General features: G+C 33.4%; 1 long non-coding RNA gene across 1 annotated transcript; it reads left to right on the top strand.

The window, feature by feature from the left end:
- The first annotated feature begins 344 nt into the window (after window positions 1-344).
- On the top strand, window positions 345-1,201 carry LOC138716317 (uncharacterized). The gene is made up of 3 exons (XR_011336636.1): window positions 345-750; window positions 834-940; window positions 1,022-1,201. It is a non-coding gene; the product is annotated as an uncharacterized lncRNA (long non-coding RNA).
- The last annotated feature ends 23,372 nt before the right edge of the window (window positions 1,202-24,573 follow it).

Raw genomic sequence — 24,573 nt, 5'->3', positions numbered from 1 at the left:
GATAAATATGTGTTATGAGATTGAAATATACAAATTCATACATGTTTGTAATTATAGTTGGAGTGGGAGATTTGAAATATACAAGTTCATATATGTTTGTATGATAAATTATATAAAAGCTGAGGATATGAAAGCATAATTGAGTGTTATGGATAGTACAATTATGGGAAACGATGTGGCGCTAGCCATTGATAATCCACTAATATTGAAAGAAGAAAGATATAAAGTACCATTTGAGGTAACGTACGTATATTTTCCAGATGTGAGAGATGAGTGGTTAAATGAACCATATGTAGTAACACGCAAATACAATATAATAAATTCTGAGAAAGTACAGACTGAGATGGTAAGAAAAATTTATGGTGCTAATCAGTTACATACGGATTGGTCATTGGTGTTGCCTTGTGGTAATACGGAAATGAGTTTTATAAATGCACCTTCAACACATGGGGACACATATCACCGCAATATCTGTTTGGGTAACGGTGAACATCGCATTGAATGCACAGATCCCAAACAGTCCACCTTACATGTGTGGCGGGAACTATGAGATCCCAGCTGTCTTACTTACAAAGAGGTGAGTACAGTTTATGTTCGTTTTATTAATTACAATATTATGATATATTTAATGATGATATTTGTTATTTTGTTTTTGTGCAGAAACCAGAGATTGTTGCCATGGATGTCAAAGCACCTAAAATGAGATTTTATCGGAAGAGATGTGATGAAGCTTGTCCCAACTACAAACCAGTAAGTTTTTTTTCCCCCCACATGAAGTATGTCTATATTTGTGATTCAAAATGGCTATATTTGCGATTGTTTCTGTTTAACAGAAGTCGGAAAGTGTGAAAATTGTTGAGGAGGAGAAAAAAGGAAAAAGGAGGAAAAACGGGTTGTGGCGGGAGACATGCATTGAAACATGCCCCAACTACAAAAAGCGGTGAGTGTATGTTTTGTGTTCTGATATTGAATGGTGATTATGTACAGCATATACATGACTAACTTACATTATTGTTTTCAGAAGACAACTAAAAGAGGAGAAATGAGGAAACATAGCGCATTGAAGGAGGAGGTGATGGATATTGAAGCCATTGTTCAACAATTGAGTGTACAGAAAATAGAAAATAAATGTGACATTTTCATAGTATACAGAAAAGTGGTTGTGATCAAATGAGATGCAAGGACAAAAGATAATAATAATAATAATAATAATAATAATAATAATAATAATAATAATAATTGGTTGTTAAGACAATACATGTATGTAGTGTGCATAATATGAGAATAGTAATAATAAAAAATGAATTTAATGAGTTATTATTTCGAATGAACCTGAATTCCTTGTCATTGGGGATGGGAGAGTAATCTCACCTTAAGTCCTTGTCATTGTGGATTATGTCGAAAACGTTGCAATAACGCAACAACATGACGTTGCGATATTTTCGACAAGTTGTTGCATATATGTAGCATATTCGACATATCGGTTGGATTGATGAGGGCGATATATTGAAATAAAAACAAATTTATACACAAGCACTGTAGGTTTATTGTGATTAAATCAAAACTATATAAATTACAACATTATTATTATTATTATTATTATTATTATTATTATTATTATTATTTACACACACATTTAAATCAAAACTATATAAATTACATTATTATTATTTACACCACATTTTACTCTTGCACACGCCTTCTTTTACATGGGGGTTCATAATATCCATGTGGTGCTGTATTAATCCCATCTTGTAATACAACTCTCTTATCATCGAAAGAATTTAAAGTCACTTTATTTACACACATTGTAAACACATTGTGAAAATATGATCTAATAGCATTGTTTTTTTGTGTAAGTAGTGATACCAGATTCACGACATGTTGCATAATCTTCAAACGTAAGTTCATTCCTAATTGCGTTTTTCTTAATGCCCTTCAGTTTCTTAATTTCAAAATCTGAGCACTTTAAGGCATACACTTTAGCCTTCAAACCAACAAACTCATCAATATGCGAATTTGAAATTTCATCCTTGCACTTCCCAAGCACACCTTTATTATGTGATGAAAATAAAATATGATTTGGTGAATACACACTAGTATCCAAATGATCCCGAACATTTTGCATATCATGGTACAAATCATCTGTTTCAATCAGATATATAAAACTGTCTGTATCCACATAACACAACTTCAATTTATCGCCAAGCTCTTCTTTCATAATGCTATAGTGAAAATTGTACATGTGCACTTTTGAAAGTTCTAAAATACAGATACCCACATATAACGCTTTATCAAACAAAATTTGAGTTTGCGCTAAATGAATACCCACCAGGTTTTCAGCATAAATTACTCTGTCAAGAAAGTATGGTTTCGAAATGAGTTTTTTCAGTTTCTCATCGTTTGAAACTAATCTGAAATGCAGTCTTTTTCGAACATTTTTCATCGTCTTTCCAAATACCGCATTATTCATAAGCTTGAAAAAGTCTTTTTCAAAGTTATTTTTTGCATTTTTACGCAATTCAGTATTCAAATCAATGTATTGTTTTAACCAATACGATTGCTTGAATTTTATAACACGGTGTATTTTGACAATTTGCAAACCATTATTCACTGCCTGTTGCAAAAGTTTGTAGTGCGCCACGTAGTGTTGTTTGGAATGCAGTGTTGTCAACAATTTTTTATGCTTTCCACCTGGTGGTTTCGCAAACTCAGCACAAAATGGTAAATCTCTGTGTTTTTCAAACAAATGATTTGGATACTCTATATCAACCTCTAAAATATAATCTATTTCACTATCATCATTTATTGCTTGAAGATCAAAATGATGTATTTCCTCATCTGATAACCATTCAAATCCTCCATATGGTAATTTTTGTGACATGGCGAATCCATACAAATTATTCCCATCCACATAGTAAATGGCAGAAGAAGATTTAGAATCATCAAAATTTTCGCTTTTAGGATCATTCGCAACTGCGTGACGAGTCACACAATGACATATTCCACCACGGATCCCTTGCTCAAAAAGTAATAGCATTGTCATGTCTGTAATCAGCTGCAATTCAACACATGTTAATTTCAACATTGCCGAATATGCAAGTCCTGGTACTGTATAGTAATACAAACAATCTAAATCGTATGTTTTCATACACATTTCGCGAAAATTTTCAAACACATCTGTTAAGATGAGGGTGTCAGATTTTAAGTATAAATCTGAATATTCTCCCAGTGTTTGAATATTATATGCCTCCCACATACATTCTGCATGATTATAGTCCTCCTCGGTAATGTGCTCATTATTTAATTTGCTGAAAAACTTCTCTTTCGGCGGCAGGCAATTGTCTTCTAATTTATCTGATGTCAAATAATCATAGGGAAAGACACTCTTGCGAGAAACAAGATCAAATTTATCTTTGAACATTTTTTTCGTTTCCGAAAACTTATCCTTTGGTAGATTGTCTGCTAATTCTGCTAAACTGGATGGCATAAACCGAGAAGAATCAAGAAATCGCATTTGCATATAACGTTTTTTTCTGTACGTGCTAGGGACATTTTTAACAAAGCTAATATACTTTTCTTGTGTATTTGGTAGAACTTGAATGGGGTTGTCATCATAGCCCAATTCCTTCACAATAAAATGTCCATCATATGATGACAAATTATGTAATACAATAGGAATAAAGTGCTGATGCTAATACCTCAAATTACACTCATTGTGAGCAGCACCGCGAAATTTCCCCGTCAAATGCTCATGATCTCGAACTTTATAATTATCAACTGTAAAATTACCCTTTTTGCAAATGTGACATATATTTGCATTCGAGTATGCAGCATTTTCTTCACTGGTTAATGGAATCATTTCTTTAATATCCTCAAATAATATTTGCCCAATTTTTTCGTTTCCATTACCATGTCTTGCACAAAATGCTTTGCTGCATCACATCCCCTGTACAATTTCATGTCTGTATATGTATCCTGACTATCCTTAAGGACATAACAATAACTAAACGGTGTATGTTTCTGATATTGCACTGTGTAACTAGAGTCTGGATTCCCATGACAATTCTCAATGGGTTCTAGCAGACACTCAAAATCTGCATAAATCACAAATCTCACCTTTTTTTAAAATTCTGGATGATCAAAAGACAGATATTCCTTATTTGGAAATACTGATCTAACAGCGCTAAATTGTGAACATACGCTCTCATGATACTTTAATATCTCTGCACATGACTTAAACGCATTATGTCGAAATATGCAAAACACCGTTTACAAACGGCAATTTGACTTTCAACAACAGCTGTTAGTTGAGGCTTTACGAGAGCGCTGAAATTTGTTATGCAACAGTAATGTGATGTATTTTCATTACTAATGTATAGCAAATCCCTATGATCTAGTAATTCCTTTTCACACATTCTAAGAGGAAACACATCATCATTCTCGTCAAGTGCAAACACATTAATAGAAATGTTATTACGTTTTTCAAATTTTGCAATATCCTTAATTCCCACGGGAAAGTCAATACACCAATCATATTTACTATCCAAATCTGGTCTGTCCTCATAGCTAAGCATGAAATTCTTGTCTCTATCAAGAAATGTCGATAGTATACAATACTTAAAACAATAGATGTCGCTATTGGCAATGTTTACTAGAGATTTTGAATTCTTGTACCTGCGAGGAAGTTCTACATATGCACTTCCTCTCATCAATGGTGTATATTTATTTACTCGCAATTCTAATTTATGCAATTTGACATAAAACAAACCCGATCCCTTCATACTAAACTCTTCAAACTCTTTCAGAATCTTTTCCTTTTGTTTGTTTACAAACTCTCTAACATCTGAATATTGGTCTAGCACATCATTCTTACTTTTAAAATTATGAAATATTGTCTCGTTGTGAACATTTGCAAACACACATTCAACAAATATGTTAAATTTTAATGCAAGCTGCTCCTTTAAATTTGTCTTTAAAATGTCTTCCATTTCATCAGCGATACAGTCTAGAATATCTTTCAATTCACGATCATGATTTTTCAAATTTAGAGCAATATAAGTCTTCAAACGATTTTTGAATGCTCTTTCTGATAACGAAAACACTGATTCGGAACATACTTGACTTGATCCAGACACTAAGGCTGCTGTTGGGGTAGATGACGCAACCATCCCGGCATCCGTTGCAGAGGTAGATGGTGCGCCTATGTCGATATCCAGTTCAGAGGTAGATGCCGTAAACATCTCTGATGTTGATGCATTCAATGCAGTGTTCATCACAGGTGCAACATTTCCATCATTGTACAGTTTCTCATAAGCTCCTTTGATATCTGTAACCTGATACAATAATCGATCATTAATATTTTCATTAAATATTAAACAAACTCAGTACATGCTTATATTTACATCCTACTCACCATACTGTGATTTTTTACATGTTCAGCTATGTATCTTTGCACTTTGCTAATTGTTCCACATAATTTACACCTGAATCTGATTCTGTTGTGAGTTCCTTTTTTGTGTCTTTCTAAATTCTTTTTGAGTGAATAATGTTATGTTTTATTTAACGACGCTCGCAACTGAAGAGGTTATATCAGCGTCGCCGGATGTGCCGGAATTTTGTCCCGCAGGAGTTCTTTTACATGCCAGTAAATCTACTGACATGAGCCTGTCACATTTAAGCACACTGAAATGCCATCGACCTGGCCCGGGATCGAACCCGCAACCTTGGGCATAGAAGGCCAGCGCTATACCAACTTGCCAACCAGGTCGACTTGAGTGAATAATCTTTTTCACAAATATCACATTTGTAACGTATTGCATTGTGCTTGTCCTTCACATGCACTCTCAATTTCCATTTATGTGAAAATGTTTTATCACAAATGTCGCATTTATTCTCCATTTTTATGCAGTCTTTCACTCTTAGTAGAGTATCAACAGCTAGAGCCACAACGTTTCCCACGACTAAGCATCCATGACTCTCAATTATGCTTTTATAATCTCAGATTTTATACCATTACTCAGCAATTGCATCATCGAACAATCGCCTGATGTCAATCAGCAAGCTTGCATAATACGAGTATTTGCATCATACAATATTTGTGTAAGACGACACGCTGCAGGTGGTCATTATGCTGCGTAATAAAAAACATGTCCTTTTTTATCATTATTCAGCAACTGCGAATCGCCGGATGTGATTTAACAAGCATGCATATTATCTGCATCAAACAATATTTGTGTAATATAACACACTTCAGGTGGTCATTATGCTTCGTAATCAAAAACATGTTTTTTATCATTACTCACCAATTACGTTGCCGGATGTATAATCAGCAACCTCGGATAATATTTGCACACATAGCATAAAGCGATTACGCACAGGTAATCAATACAATATTTGTGTAACATAAGACGCTGCAAGAACAATCGCCGGAAGTGAATTAACAAGCTTGCATATTATATGCATCATACAATATTTGTGTAATATATCACATTGCAGTGATCATCATGCTACATAATCAAAAACATATTTTTTATCATTATTCAGCAATTGCATCGTCGCCGGAAGTGATTCAGCAGAAAGCGATTACGCACTTGTAATCAATGCAATATTTGTGTAACATAAGACGCTGTAAGAACAATCGCCGGATGTGAATTAACAGCTTGCATATTATTTGCATCATGCAATATTTGTGTAATTTTTTTATCATCACTCAGCAATTTCATCGCCGGATGTGAGATTGCATAATATTTGCACGTGTAATCACATCATCATTGTGCAGGTGAAATTTCAAATATGTATAAACTTGTGTATTTCAACTATACAAACTTGTATGAACATATGTAATTCAAATTATTACGTTACGCCCCAACTTCAATTACATACCTGCACTTGTGAATGACGTCACACTTTAAGTTACGTCACTATGATCGTGTGTATTTCTAATTATTACCCCCTCCCCCATTTCCAACTTAAATTACAAATTTATGATGTCACACTTTAAGTTACGCCACTATGAACGTATGTATTTCAAATTATTACCCCCCTCCCCCATTTCCAACTTCAATTACAAATTTATTACATCACACTTTAAGTTACGCCAATATGAACGTATTTATTTCAAATTATAAACACCCCTCGCCCATTTCCAACTTCAATTACAAATTTATAACGTCACACTTTAAGTTACGCCCCTTCGTGATGTAAGACACATCCTGTTTAATTTACAAGTGTGCTATATTAATTTTTTATCAGCAATTGGCTTAAAGTACAACCATTTATGCCCCCCATTCCAATTTACGCTTGTGAATTTCCAACACCCATCAATTAAATTACCATTACATTAGAATGTTAATAATAATAAGAAAAAGAATGTATGTGTTTAAGTGTGATAGATTAATTCTTTACTCAGCAATTGGACAATCACCGGATATGAGCTTGCATAATATTTGCATACATAGCAGATAGCGAGTATGCATATGTATTCAATACAATATTTGTGTAACATAAGACGCTGCGAGAACAATCGCCGGATGTGAATTAACAGCTTGCATATTATTTGCATCATGCAATATTTGTGTAATATTTTTTTATCATTACTCAGCAATTGCATCGCCGGATGTCATTTACCAAGCTTGCATAATATTTGCACACATAGCAGATAGCAATTATGCATGTGTAGGATTTTTAACATTCACATCTCACTTTCAAAAATACAAACATGTATGAACTTGTGTATTTCACTCCTTCCACCTACAATTAACTATAGAAATCTGTATGAATATGTGCATTTCCAATTATTTGTCACGCACCAACTTCATTTGTGAATTTCAAATTTATGGCGTCACACTTTAAGTTACGTCTCTCTGTGACGTAACAATTTAAGACACACCCCTTAATGACGTCATACTTTAAGTTACGCCCTTTCGTGACGTAAGCCACACGTGACGTCATACTTAGGCACGCCCACTTCTGACGTCACTTGCCAAGCCCCCTCGCTCCTACCTAGCTCCCTTACACCTGTCATGTGACCAGCATTTCTTATCTACTAGTGGGATCAGTTTTTTGAATTCAGGCTACAAAATCTATGCCAATATAATAAAAAACAAATTATCAAAATTTTATGACAATCTCATTGGACAGGAATAAATGGAATTTCGTAAAGGAAGAACATGCGCAGATGGATATTTTACAATGAAACAATTATTATAAAAACACAAAGAATTTAATATTGAGACATATATGGCTTTTGTGGATGTCAAGGAGGCCTTTGATAAATTAGACAGATCAAGGTTATTACATATTTTAGTAGACGACAATGTTCCACAATACTTTATCCACAATATTCATAACATATATAACCAAAATAAAATAGCAATTAAACAATATGGTAAGCTATCATCTTGGACACCCATCAATACTGGTGTAAGAGAAGGATGTGGATTATCATGCATTCTCTTTATTATTTATATGAACCGAATAATGAAAGAGTGGAAGCAAACTCGCCATGGATATATACAAATTAACAGACACCTTAAATTGGATTCAATTCTCTTTGCAGATGACTTGGTATTATTAGCACTTTCAGAAGACGACCTCCAAATATAATTTGCAGCAAGTAGCAGCCACATACAATATGGAAATTTCAACAGATAAAACAAAAGTTATGGAATTCTGTGAGAAATACCCAATACAAAGTAAACTTTGTCTCGATATTAAATTTTAGAAAGATGTAATAGTTTCCCATATTTAGGTTACAATCTTTACATTTTTGAAGAATTGGACATATCACAGAAAATTAATAAATACACAAGAGCTATAGGCATATAAATAGTGTGATGAAACCATTCTTGGTTCAGAAACACTCCCGCATACGTCTCTACAACACACTGGCGCGACCGATGTTCAGCTATGGCAGCGAAGCATGGACACTGAGGAAAGCAGATAAAAGCAGAATAACGGCTTGTGAAATGCGATTCATGCGAAGAACAGCGGGCTATACTAAATGGGATCTGAAAATAAATTGTGAAATTTTAAAGGAACTAAAAACTCAACCAGTTTTAGATTACATTGTTCACTATCAGTCTAATTGGAAATATCATTAGCAAAGAATGAGTAATAGTAGACTCCCAAAGGCAATTTATGATTATGTACCACATGGCCAAAGATCTGTGGGTCGTCCTGCTAAGAGATGGCGTGAAAATGTTATGTGAGACCGTAACAGGCCTTGTGGCCTAACACTTGCCAGGCAGAAGAAAGAAGAAGAATTTATCGTATATATGTAATCAAATAAGTGCAAGTTACTTTGATAATGAATTTTTCATAATCACGTTTATGGATAAAAACAATATACTGGGTAGTACAATTTTCATAAGCATAGGAATAATTTTGGTAAAATAAGTATTATATATATTTTATGAAAGACGTCATTATATTGTACTAATACAGTTATAAAAATATGTTTACGGTAATGTGTAAGCCACGAGATATTGCCACAGACTGACGCGCTGAGTCACCGTTAAAAATGCTGTCGGTTGCCCATGTTACTTTTCAAACTGAGACGAACTAAGTGAAACCTGTTTACGACCATACACGGGTTGGCAGTTAAATTACTATTAGAAATACTAACGCCAATATTGATAATATTGAAGCAAGATAAAAACAAAGCACAACTTACGGTTTGTAAGGGAGAGAAAAATTAATATTAACAAGTAATACAATTTATGAAATTTATAAATGTAGTTTACTAACTCACTACCACAGAAATCAAATAAAACATAAATCTAATCGAAATGAATATCATACTCGAAGACAGAAGTACATTCTCCCACTGATTGAGCCTAAATGTCACACAAGTGCAGCACTTAAACATGGGGCTAGTTTCGGCCCAAGACTTTTACAAATAATTTTCCAAATTTGAAATATTTTAAAATCGAACCTTTAAAAAAATAGTACATTATACTACGAGCCTATAATGATAGTAATTAAGACGTGAGTATGTTGCTTGCGCTCGTTTCATAATTTTCGTACGAGCGTCTTAATTACCATTATAGTCAAGTTTCATACGACTTTTTATGCTCGACCATATTTCTAACATGAAATTATTAATAAGTATTCATGTTATTCTTATCTGACTGAGGAGCGGAACTGACCTTGTGCAATACCTCGTAAATTGTGAGATGTGCGCAGACGCGAAAGTATTGATTTTTTCCGAGAAACAGATGTCGACATTGACCTTGATATAATCTAGAGAGTAAAATAAACATTAATCTTGATATAATCTTGAAATTAAATTAGACATTGAAAAACGAGATGACAAATTGAATTTATTTGAATAGTATTTACAATTAACACTAATTATTATAGTAACAGAACTGACTTTATTTCAAATATAGGTGATTCATTGTGCAATTGGTTAAATGAATTTGCGGGAATCTGCTTTGTGAAAGGCTGGAAGATGAAGGTGAATTGATGTTAATTTGTGTATTGTTTTTTTCGACTGAGTTTAATATTGTATTTGAGATTTCAATTTTATTTCGGATCGATTCTTCAACATAACCTTCTGCGACAGTATTGGATTTCCAGCCTCCGTGACGTTTCAATGTTGCAATGTCGCCGCCAGCGTTTACTAAAATTGTCGCACAACTCCTGCGAAAACAGTGGCCTGTGTATAAATTAGAATTGTGGAGATTAAGGTATAGCGCTATTTCTTTCTCCATATTTCCCAGTTTACTTACGCCGACTTTACTTTGTCTAATCTCCCGCAAGTTGTCTTTCGAATGCATATCCGAGAATAATCAATACTTGCGCTTTCATATTGCTACAATGGTATTTTCTGATTGGTGGAACACCTGAACTTTAATGAATATGTGTACTTTAATGAAGTCCATTAAAGGGCTGCTACCAGGTGTATAATTACTACATTTCGGCATGGTCGAGCATAATAGTACATTACGCAACGAGCCTATAATGGCAGTAATTAAGACGCAAGTATGATTGTTTATGAAACGAGGGCAAGCAAGTTTAATAAATTTCATACGAGTGTCTTAATTACCATTATAGGCAAGTTTCATACGACTTTTCATGCTCGATCATATTTCCAACTTGAAAGTATTGAAAATTAGGTCTTTTATGGTTATGTGCGAACTGACCTGAATTGTGAGATGTGCGCAGACGCGAAAGTATTGATTTTTTCCGAGGCCGAATGTCATTGACCTTGGCACAGAATAAGAATGAACATTAGTCTGATATAACCTGGAAATTGATTTAGAATTGAAAAACGAGATGACAAATTGATTTTATTTGAATATTATTTACAATTAACGCTAATTATTATAGTAACAGAACATAACCTTCTGCGATAATATTGGATTTCCAGCCTCCGTGACTTTTCACTAATTGTCTGTCGATTGTATATCCAAGAATAATCGATATAATGGTACAAAGCTGACTTGTGATTGGCTGAAGACCTGTACTTTAATGAGTAGGTGTACTTTAATGACATGCATTAAAGGACTGCTACCAGGTGTATAATTACAACATTTCGGCATGGTCGAGCATAAAGATATTTATAAAATTATTCATTATATATAATATTGACAAATGTGTGTATTTTTTATCTTTTTATTTCTGTTGACTATATTAACGTTTTTATTCAATGTCACTGGCTTCTGTCTGATTGTCAATTTATGTTAAATGTGTTTTTTCTCTCTTTTCCTCTTTCTTTTTTCTCTTGTGTTTTAGTTATCGGTCTGAATTAAGTTAATAAGTGTGTCTAGTAAACTGTCCTTGTAAATTTTATATTATATTATTGGCTAAGACCACAACGTACACGAGCCTGGCTCTTACGTTAGTGACTAGAAACATTTTTGTTCTATATTTTTCAATTTGTACCCATTTTGCTTATTAAATAAATAAAAAAAATAAAAAAAATACAAGTGTCATAATATAGAATGTACAGTTGTCAAAAAAAAAAGTGGTCGCACTCGTGAACAGCGAATATTTTCAAAGTCCACTTCGGGTCGCGGCGATGTTACACGATGCATGTGCTTGTACAAGCAGTTCCGGAACTATGAAAATGTTCCACATCTGCGCCTCGTAGACCAGCGGTCGAGTGCTTGTCTAATGATTCAAAGGTTGTAGGTTCGGGCCTTCTTCAAGTTTTCATTTAATTTTTTAATCGTTCTTTAGCGATGTGAATGATATTCAAATTATAATTTATATTCAGTTATCGTTCTTTATGGATATCACGTTATTTATATTTTGTTATCGTTCTTTAGAGATATGAATAAAATTCAAGTCATCATTTGCATTCTGTTATCGTTTTATAACGATATGAATAATAATAATTATTATTGTATCTCCAATGGGGGTTAGCCCTATTTTACATACGTATGTTAGGGCTATAGTTTTATACACAAAAAAGATAAGCATAAAGAGAAATGGAAAAGAAAATTAATTTAGCTTACGCATGTAAACAAAACATAAACAATCCGTAAATTAGGCATGCGCGATTGCAAAACAAATATCAGGCATCAATTTGAAACATACAAAAACATTAACAACACACATACGTAACACTTCTATAACACAAATATGCAGCTTTCCGTACCATACATCATAAATTAATACACAATAGTCACACAAACACAATCAAACTATAATTAGGCCCTACGACATTGCGACGACATCAAGCGTCCCATAACTGACTCACATACATAACAAATCAAGCATCCGTTACAACGCATACACTTCAACATAGTAACCACACTTTTAAAAGTTACAAATTTGGCTCCAAGAAGAATAAATAGGACACTGTTACTAATTACTATTCTTCTACAATTTTTTTAATACATCTGTAATAAATCTGTGAAATTCCGATATGAATAATATTCACGTTTTTTATATTCTGTTATCGTTCTTTAGCGATATAAATAATATTCAAGTTATCATTTATATTCTGTTTTCCTTCATTAGCATTATAAAATAATATTCAAGTTATTTATATTGTTATTGTTCTTTCGCAATATAAATAATCTGTATTTTATGTAAGTAATTATTATAACACAAATAACCATCTTTCTTTGTAAAATAGATTATTTTATTTAGATAATTAAATAGGTATTATATAATATCTTATAATAATTAAACAAACAGATATTTATCATTTATATTCTGTTATCGTTCTTTAGTGGTACTGTATAAATAATATTCAAGTTATTTATATTGTAATCGTTCTTTAGCGATATAAATAATATACATTTAATATTAGGTTTGGAAAAATCCAGTTGCATAATTCTAGTATTAGTTTTTCTTTTTGTATTATTACATTATACTATCTTGAACCACAATAAAATGAAAAGGAGTAACGAGGAATTGAACCTGAGACGTTGACATCTAAATTCCGACGTTCGTCCGCTGAGCTACGGGGGCAAAAGTGTGGAAACATTTTCGGAAAAATTGGCCCAATCACACTCTAAGATTTTCTGGTGATTCGTAGAAGTTAGTCCAGGATGGGGGGAGCAAAGGCTAATTGAGATTTCCCGGTCTCTGATCGGGTCAAACATTCTGATAGAATTAATATTTAACCCTTGCTGTGACTTTCGGTGAAGTCCACTTTCTCCATTCTCCTGTAACTTCATCCTTTTTAGCCCCAAATATTTTCTCAATAACCTTAGTCTCAAACACCAAACACCTTATTCTCAAAGTGAGAACAACCGGTAATATAACTGTTTTATAAATTCTAACTTTCAGATATTTCGAGAGCAAACTAGATGAAAAAAGCTTCTCAACAGAATAATAACACGAATCGAAATTAACCTACATTTGTATTAATCTATTCGAAGTCAGAACTCCATTCATTTCAGCGAAACTGTGTTCAATCTGAAATGCTAGAGAAAGTCCGAAAATGTTTAATGGACATCTCTGTTATTAATGATACCAAGAATTCAAATTTAAGTGGACAGACAGAATAATAAATGAAGCTGTGTTGGAAAGAGTGTCTGAAGGAAGAATGATGGTGAAACTGATCAGGAAGAAAAAAGAAATTGGTTGGGTCACTGACTGAGAAGGAACTGCCTACTGAAGGAAGGACTGGAAGGAATGGTGAACAGAAGAAAAGTTCCGGGCAGAAGAATATATCGGATGATAAACGACATTAAGATTATGGATCATATGAGGAAACTAAGAGGAAGGCAGAAAATAGTAAAGATTGAAGAATTCTGGGTTTACAGTGAAAGACTTGCCCTTGGGCAGAAAATTATGAATGAATAAATTACGGAATTTTAAAATGTCGTAGATAATACAAACATACAACATACCTTTAAAATGTCTATTTATCTTTTAAATAATACGACAGATACTCAATATAACTTTGACAATTCGAGGGACTTATATTACAAAGGTTTTATATCGATTATTTAAACAATAGCAGCCAGTCGCCATACTTAAGTATTGTATCGAGATAGGTCGAAGTCTCTGATCGAGATATCGAAGCCGTACGTTCGCCTGTTATGCTCAACACCTCTGGTTTGTTAGCCGCATCTCGAGGGTACTCTACTTTGTTTCTTTCTTTCATCATTTTTCGCTGGCTTCAGCAAGACCATACATACTGCTCTCAGGTTTCAGACGGCCACGATACTTTGAAATGACTTCTATTTTAAAGGAAAATTAAAAACGAAGGTGCTTTTTTATATTCTTCCTTGCATTGAACGTACATTTTAATGGTTTCCGATAATAATGAGTCAAGAGCTACACTGGAATTTTCAGTGGAACAGTTTAATATTAGAATCCTCGTGAATTATAAATTTGAACTTGAAACCGTTTAACTTAGACTCGTATATACCTGGGTACTTGAATTCGCATCATGTTCCTGATAGGGGAATGATGACATTATATCTAGCAGTAACAATACAGTCTGAACCATCACTAGAATAAACAGTGAAACATAGTACGTTTCCAAGTAACAATTGAATGTGTTCATGCGGTAATCACCGTCTGCTGGATCGCATCCTATATATATATATATATATATATATATATATATATATATATATATATATATATATAATTAAAAAAAATAGCCGCCCTAAACATAGGTTCGATAGATCGGTCTACTAATCAGTTCGCAATGAACAATGATTAAAAACAATTATGTGACAATTTGAAAGAAAAAAACATTAAAGTTTTTTCTTTCCCCTCGTTGTTATTTATACTCGCTTTAACATCTTTGGTCATATCGCGAGTTAATCTTCGGTTGAAATCCGAAGGCCTGTGTACTATTGTTGAGACTGGTTCTATTGTTGGGAACTAGATGGCGACTGTATATCTATGACTGATTTGTTATGAATATGTGATTTTCAGGGATGTCAAGATAAGTTAAATGATAAGAAAACATAGGAAACCATTTACAATAAAAGTTTCTTGGGTACAAATGATTACTAATTATAGCTAAGGATGATTTTAACACATGAGATCCTATGGCATCAATCGTTGCATCAGAAATTTTAAATTGTTTAAGTTAATTTAAAGTTTCTCGTGGGATCGTGCCACGGGCACCGAACATGAGCCCAAAAACTGTCCAATGTGTGATGTGGTATTGTGCTCAGAGATGCTGACAACAAGGCTCATATATGACTTGTTTTTCACGACACACCTCTTATGGCTGTTGCTCATACATTTCGAAACGGATTGTGGGATCAAGAATGACACCCTTATCTTTCTGACGATCAATTATGATGATATCAGCACGTCTAGTAGAGCCATCAGAAGAGAAGCAACCAACCTCCTCAATCAACACTCGTGCACGAGTGGCCGTTAGGTGGCGGGTAGTGCCTTAGTGCACACCGCTATTAACGTTATCAGCAATAGCACTATCCGCCATCTATTGTCAAAATAACTTGATTGAGCAGGCAGTTTACGCAGTCACAGGATGCGATCGAGCAGGCAGTGGTTTTAATACAATTTCAGTTTGGTATTTAACTTAATATTTGGGAGGCCAAAAGAGATGGAATGACCAACACCGCCTTCAAGAGTATCAGTAGTAGCTTAACAGGACCCAGTGGAATCGTTCATTATGATGATCGCGATTTAACGTAATAATAATAATAATAATAATAATAATAATAATAATAATTATAATAATTATAATAATAAAGGTCTATTGCAATTTCCATTTGCGTAGGGATCAGATCGGCTCTTCTGATGGTCAAGACTCGAGCCACCCTTGCCCAAGCAGGAGGCCTTGCCCCACTGGGGATCTATTATTATTATTATTATTATTATTATTATTATTATTAGTGCGTACTATGAGCAGCGGCATTCAATATATACAGGGTGAATACTAAAGACCGGAACGTGATAGAGGATATTATGGTGATGAAATTCGAGATAGGAACCTTCATGGTATGATGATTAGTTATGAAGATACATATAGGCCTAAGAGGCAATACCCAGAAGTGAAATGAGATCATGTATGTATGTATGTATGTATGTATGTATGTATGTATGTATGTATGTATGTATGTACGTACGTATGTATGTACGTATGTACGTACGTATGTACGTACGTATGTATGTACGTATGTATGTACGTATGTACGTACGTATGTACGTATGTATGTACGTATGTACGTATGTATGTATGTATGTACGTATGTACGTATGTACGTATGTACGTACGTATGTACGTATGTATGTATGTATGTATGTATGTATGTATGTATGTATGTATGTATGTATGTATGTATGTATGTATGTATGTATGTATGTATTCATTCACACGACAAATGGCTAAATACCCGGTAACAGTGGTAACTAATTACACTCAATAATGACAATTAATAATAAACACAATTAATAATAAATACAATTAATAATATTGTAATTAATACTAATAATAATAATACAGCAATAATAATAAATAATAACGATGGTATAATAATATTAACAAGTAGCATCCTAAATTAAAAGAAGCACGATCACTTAAAATAACATTTAAAGTAAATCTAATTTGTATCTTAACTCTAATTTCGAACTAAAACCCACGAGTATATGTTCATACCTGCACAAGTACATTTCAGCACTACAATCATTTCGCTGTCAACTCACTCACTGCACTGGAACTACGACACATTTCACTGATTCTATTCTAATTTCACTAACACTTCAAAAACATTTCACTGTTCAAATACTTTGCACTACCACTAAAAACTATAAAACTTCACTGACAAACACACTTCTCTGACACAAACACACTTCACTGACACAACACACTTCCTCACTGATACAACACTTCAAATAACAAAACATCAATTACACCCTTTAAATAGTGTGCATAATATATTACCGTCTATTAGTAAATTCCTTAAGCCTATTTTGAAATACATTTTTGGTTATGATCTTTAGTAAGTCTGCAGGTAAAGCATTCCAGTCTCTTATAGTGCGATTGAGAAAAGAAAACTTTCCAGCGTCCGTCCTCTGTCTTCTTTCCCTCAATTTATATGAGTAGTCGTTCCTTGAAGAGTAATTTGGCGGCTGCAACGTATTTTTTATTTTTCTCCAGGCAGGCTCACCTCTGTATGTTTTGAACATTGCACATAATCGAATTCGCGTTCTCCTGTTCGTGAGTGTGTTACATTTTAATGTTTAATGCTTGAGAGCCCGTTTTAGTTACTTTGGTTCATTGCGCGTAGTAATTGGAGTTAAATGTCAAGAAATGGTATGCGACATGTACCTGTCCCTGAAATGGTCGGATTTCTTGGCTTGAGCGTAAGAACTCCGAAGAAAATAACTGTAGCTGGTTTGTTTTCAAGTACTGTACTGTGAGTTCTCTGTGCAGTGTCCCAGTTCAAACTGATGTTACAATACGTACCTCTTTCACATTATTAAGTAAGGTAAGCACGTGATGTTTCCATTGCGTACGGGCTATTCCATATGAAATCGATCAGTAAAAACCCTCGCATTATTTTATACCCTAATTTTTTCCATATTTATACAAGGTGCTGAGGAGAGTGCATTTGCAAAAATATACTATCGAAAGTCAAGCGGTTTTCGTATTGTTGAGCGACAAATTTAGCGTATTTTAGAAAAACAAGCCTCTTTCAGCGCTCAGAACTCTGGAACCATTTACTGCAGAACATTGAACGAGAGCTCATTTTGAAGCTGACATTTAGTAAGTTATGATAAGAAGTAATCCTTATTTTTATTGTATACAGAGAGAGAGATAATCTGATTTTACTTACTTTTAGGCTTTTTGCCCATTTGTAAAAATGTAAAAAAATATTGAGAAAAAACTTTGCATTATTAAGAGGGATTCGGCATTGTTTGCTTAGTGGCTCGGCAATAAGTTTCGAGGGTATTAAATAAATTATTTTCACACGCCTAGACTTGAACGGCTCAATACCGCTCGCACTGGCTGAGAGATGAAGATAAGCGAACGTTGGGCGTCATTTTACTCCTGTGTTTATGAAAACCTGTGATAAAGCTAGCCCAGCTATGCGCTACTAGACGAAACATCACGTGTTTATGTCTCCTGAGCTTGCATCCCTCGGCTAGCTCCCGCCTCACACTCAGCTGGTTACTTCACGCGCGTACTATTTATTTTCTTTATTTGATATTTTCAATACTTTCTTAACAACGTTGCACCAGTAAAAAATATGTGTTTATTTGTACTTTCAATGCGGAATCTAACCATATATTTTAAACATGATTTTTCATGGGCAAAGGCGTCTTAATGAAGAAAAATCTAAATTTCTCCATTTTCATAAAAAGTAAGAAAAACTGTTTATATGTCAATATAAACTTTAACTTTTCAGCATCAAAATAAACCATGATTTTGATCATTGGATGAAAGGGGTTTGGAGCCACAACAATTTAAAGTTGCAAATTTTATGAAAATACGATAAATTTAAATATTTTTAATTTAAACACTATGAAGTTCTGATGCCTCAAACTTTGCACAAAGCATTGTATCACAGTTGTCTACGGACAGAAAAAGTTACATTGTATTTAAAAATTGTAAGCTCAATTTTCTCTATATTTCGGTCGATTTGAGATGGAATAGCTCGTACGTTATGCAGGCGCCGGGTTTCAATGCGTGGTGCGAGACCCACCCGTTGTCCGAAGTTGAACTAAATCCTAACAAACCTGTAAGCACGGTGCTTGGAGTGACGAAAGTGCAATTTGGAAGTGCGGGATGTTCGACGAGGGCATGTGAGAACTACAATCTGACCTTACAGCTGCGTTATCCACGGAAATATTATTTGCCTCTTTAGACATTTGGGATAGAATATTGGTTTCTATATTATTTATGCATGTTTTGATATCTTTGAAGACGGCATTTAGTATTCACGCTGTATATTGGAAAATTATCTTTAATATGCTCGTCTTTATTTTTCATAAGTGCTATTATTTAATGAATGGGTGAATAAGTAACACAACAATTCATTGGTTGATTGATTTATTGAATGCGTGAATGAATCGTAAACATAGTGACAGAAGTGTTGAATTAATGAGTGGGTGTAAGTAAGCCAACGAATTAATCACCGAAATATTAAACGAGTACGTGAGTGAATAATCGAAGAAGGGACTAAAATACTAAGACAATGAGTGACCATTGACTTATAATATTAAGTACATGTATGTGTGTAATTATTGATAATGTATTAAGTGAATTTATTAAAATAAAAATAGGTGTTCCGCAAGGAACAGTCCTTGGACCTTTATCCGTTAATTTTACTACAGAAAAAGTATTAAAATTTGTTAAAAAAAGCAGAAAGATTGCCCAACTGAATTGTTGTTTAAACATTTCAAAGTTTTCAATATTAAACAAATGTATTATTTTATTTTATTAAAATATTTTCATAGAAATTTTAATAACTTCGAAAGGTATATACATAAATATAGAACCAAAAATATGAATTCTCTGCGTTTGTCTGAACCAACATGTAAAAACCAATGCAGGTTTTTATCATAGCATTAGTCAAGGTTCCAGATTACTAAACAAATTTTATTCCAATAATATTCCAACCACGAATCCTCTCCAAATTAATAAAAAAAAATTGTATTGGATTTATAATTTGGGTTTAAACATATTAAACACTATTTAATCGGTATTCACTCTCAATTTTAATTTTATTTTTGTCTGCATTGGAATCCTCTCCTGAGCACGAGTCTTACTCATTCAGGAGTGGGCTAGTTTATCTTTCATTGTATTTATTAACTTATATTCATTTCAAACTTACTAGCAATAATAAATAAATAAATAATAAAAAAATTAATAAATATACGAGTATAATAATTTATTTTGAGTGAAATAGGAAATGAGAGAAAAGAGAGTGAGTGAATTAGTAACTGGAAATCTCGCTAGGTGATGTATATATAAATGGGTGAGTAACTGAGTAAGTGAATGAGTTGGTAAGTGACATTTGGTTCATTGGATGAGTAGTTAAGTAACTGAGTATTTACTTCAGTGAGAGAATAACTGGATATTTAGTTGACTGAGTAAGTCAATAAGTAGCTGAGTGGGAATGTGATTGAATGAGTGGGTAATCGAGTATACTATGAGATAGTGAGTGAGTGAGTGAGTGAGTGAGTGAGTGAGTGAGTGAGTGAGTGAGTGAGTGATTTGGGTACTTGGCTCATTGTGAGGGATCGGGTAATTGGTCAAGTATGAGAAATTGGCCGTGTTGGGTCATTAATTGAATATTTGAGTGGATGACTGAATAATTTGAATTTATTCTTAAGAAACTGGGTATTTAATTCAGGAAAGAGCAGCTGAGTGAGAGAAAGAGAAAAAAAGAGCATAAATGAGAAGTTGAATAAGCAAAAACGTTAAGGTATATGTACACCTCTACACACAAAAAATTTTGCTTTGCATAATTTTGCCCTGCAAAATTTTTATACAATTGAGAATGGTACCAGAAAGAGGATGAAGTGAACAAATCCCTTGAAATTATGTCTAAATTGTTTATAAAAATTATTTTGTTTATAATTTTGACAAGGTAGCTCATGCAGTTTTTAAGATAGAGCACCGTTTTATCACTGTTTTATAGCTAAAACTATTCTTTAGTGCCTGACATATAGCTATTTTTTATTTTTATTTACATTAATTAAATATTACCGTATATGTAGCTTACAATAATATTTTAAGTTACATAAATTATGTAAAAAATCCATAGATAACTATATTAATGTTATTTTACTCATTGTCAGGCACTGGGGGACATTTCAAGCTTCAAAATGACACCAATATCTTCTTGGTATCACCATATTTGACTGAGATATTATGTTTGAAAGAATTAAATATTCTAAAATTACTATTTACAGGAAATGAGCCACAAACTTTCAGAGCCTAGAAGACTCCATAAGCATATGTCACCCCTTAAGTAGCTTCATGTCGGTCCAGTTTCAGCTTCTTTCTGCCACTCAAATACCTCCTCCTTGTTTTAACTTCAGGTGTTGAATGTTTTTTGGCATTTTTGTCCTTATTTTCCATTAATGCAACAAATCCTGCGATGGTGCTTGTCCCAGGGTTTATGCCCATCCTCCTCAGAATTTTAATTTCTACTTTTGGACTCTTATTAAAATGACGTACAACATCATTGACACACAAATTTACAGTTTTATGACTAACAGTAAAAGATTATAAATTACTTCATTATGTAAAAACGTGTTTTCAATCTAATGATCATGCCCTGATATCTATGCAACTATTTTGGGGCTGGAAAGAAGTTTATTTTACAAGCAATGCTGGATGAGGGGATTGACTGCTACGAGGATCACTCCAAAAGTAAGTGACCGTGGCTGATGACGCAGCATTTTGGAAAATGGGACTTATCTGAAAAACCATAAGGCATGAATCGAAAATTCTTATATCAAATTAAAGGGGAGAAAATTCTCTATTAAAATAGTTATATTTTGAAAATTCTAATTTTTCATCATTTTTTGCGTTTTGTGGGTGTACATATAGGCCCTACCTTAAGTTCGTAAGTAATTGACTGGTTGACCGATTGGCTAGGAGAACGTGAGAGGAAGCTAATCAGTGAGAGAGGACTTGGGAGAGCAGAGAGAGGGAGGGAATGTGAGTGATGTACAGAAAATATGGGACAGTGAGCTAGACAGCGCATGGGCACTTAATGCTTGTCAGCATGACGGCAATATATCACACTTGCCTAGCTAATGACTGCTGCAACCCCATCAGCAGGTGATGTGAATGTTCCTTATCAATCCGTGAGAGATCTCATCTCACGTCAAACCAGACCTAACAAATGTATTAACAAACATCTTAACTGTATTATTCGGAAGCTTGAATCTTGACAAATAAATTAAAAGATATCGTTGTATTGCTAAGTCGTAATGCTTCTTTTTAAATTACTGAGGCTATTCAAAGACAAAATAAATTACAGTTATTTAGATAGAATTAAGGAATCTCTATATATATAATTTGAAATGGTAATGGAAATTACGGGAAAATGGCTGAACGGATTTTAATAAATGACCCCTCATTTTGAAGCTTGGAACCCAAAGTTTTTCAGAAAAATAGTAGTTTTCAGTGAAATATCAATTTTCCTACATTATTTTCCTATTTTCCAAAATCCATCTTTCTTCAGTTTTGAGAACTAATTGCATTTCAAAACGGCCGTGATTTCAGAATAAAACAAAACACACACTACAATAAACAATAGCTATTACACGAAGGCAGGATTGTTGGCATATTTAGAGTTTTAAATTCAATTGATTATTAAAAACTTGAAGACTCGCTAATTTACAGGTCTGATTCTGCGGTGTGTAATTTTCTGAGTACAGCTGTGTATTGGATATTGAAATCTACAAAACTTGAAGTGGTTTGATTACATTATTACCATTAGCAATAAAATTTCATTATAATTAATGCCACGATGTGATTATTTTTCATTAATCTATACTAATAATAAATCTGTAGCCGAAAATGTTCTGGTAATTTTCGGTTTTACAAAAATAATTGGTCTTAACATATATAATTAACCACCCTGAAACCGAAAATAGCTTTTTTGAAATTTTTGTTTGTATGTCTGTCTGTCTGTCTGTCTGTATGTTTGTTACCTTTTCACGCGATAATGGCTAGACGGACTTCGATGAAAATTGGAATATAAATTAAGTTCGCTGTAACTTAGATTTTAGGCTACATGGCATTCAAAATACATTATTTAAAATGGGGGTTATAAGGGGGCCTGAATTAAATAAATCAAAATATCTCGCTTATTATTGATTTTTGTGAAAAATGTTACATAACAAAAGCTTCTTCAAAAATAATTTTCGATAAGTTTTATTCTATGCACAATTTTGATAGGACTGATATATAATGAGATAAATGAGTTTCAAAATTACAATAACAACGCCATCTAAGGCGGTGTAATGAAATAAAAAACAAATGACTTCGTCTATAAGGGGCCTTGAACACAACAATCGAAAGCTATGAAACATAGCCTACAGACAATGTTTCTGTGTTTGTATGAAGTAATATCGGAAATTTAATTAACCAATTTGTATAATTAATTATTAATTCACCATTGGAAAGTGTAGTTTCTCTAGATGGACATAATGCTATAATGTTATTACAGTAACTTCTGAGTGAATCGAGGACATGTAAGATTAAAATAGCTTCTCATGCACAGAAAACTTGATAGGCATTCGTTTCCTGTATTTCCTAAAATAATTTTTATGACCAAATGAATGGTCTCTGGATCAAAATGATCGCACTTTATTTTTGTAATACAATTTAAATTAAGTAACATAATAAACGATTTATCCTTCTATCAAACACGAATGTTCCCTGGATCAAATGTCCTATTTTAATTATGTAATTACTTTATATTTATTTCTAACGGGTGCAGCGGTGCGCACCGGTACGGCTAGTTATACATATTAATGCTATATTGATGGTATGATAGTGAAACGTTTTGGGGTTACGTAAGTAGATATAGAGAATGTGTTAAATTAGATCTCCATTCCTATAATTTACTGAGTGGCGGCTATTTTATATATATATATATATATATATATATATATATATATAAAACTTACGTAAGATAATAATATTGTTATTAAAAATCAAATATTTTCATAGTTATTAATCAAGTGGGGTTGGGTCTTTTTCATATACTTAATGGCGGTGAGGGTAGATATTTATATGCGTCATTCTCTTCAGCAATGGCTCGAGAGAGCGCAAAAATTACAGTTCCTAAGGAAAGACGGTATTACTTACTGATAAAATAAGAAGCCTACAAAATTATGTAGTCTCCCGATCATTTCAGCAAGATCTCTTAGCAGGATAAAATGATTTTACCCTCTACATTTCAATCTCTACATGCAGCAGGTATACCAAGATACTATGTCTATTTTTCGAAAGCATAACGAACCTGACTTTTACAATCCACTATGACCTGAAATAGCTGTTGCTTTACTCCCACATGAAAAACCCACTGATATCCCTTTCATTGTTAATTGCTTTTTTTCGCGTTGAAACTCAAGAGACATAGGATAGCCTACATAGGTTCAAGAAAAAGTATTGGACATAAAAACCACTCAGAGGGAGTA

This window comes from Periplaneta americana, chromosome 16, assembly GCF_040183065.1.
Source record: "Periplaneta americana isolate PAMFEO1 chromosome 16, P.americana_PAMFEO1_priV1, whole genome shotgun sequence".
Taxonomy (NCBI): domain Eukaryota; kingdom Metazoa; phylum Arthropoda; class Insecta; order Blattodea; family Blattidae; genus Periplaneta; species Periplaneta americana.
This window is presented reverse-complemented; position numbering and strand designations above follow the sequence as displayed.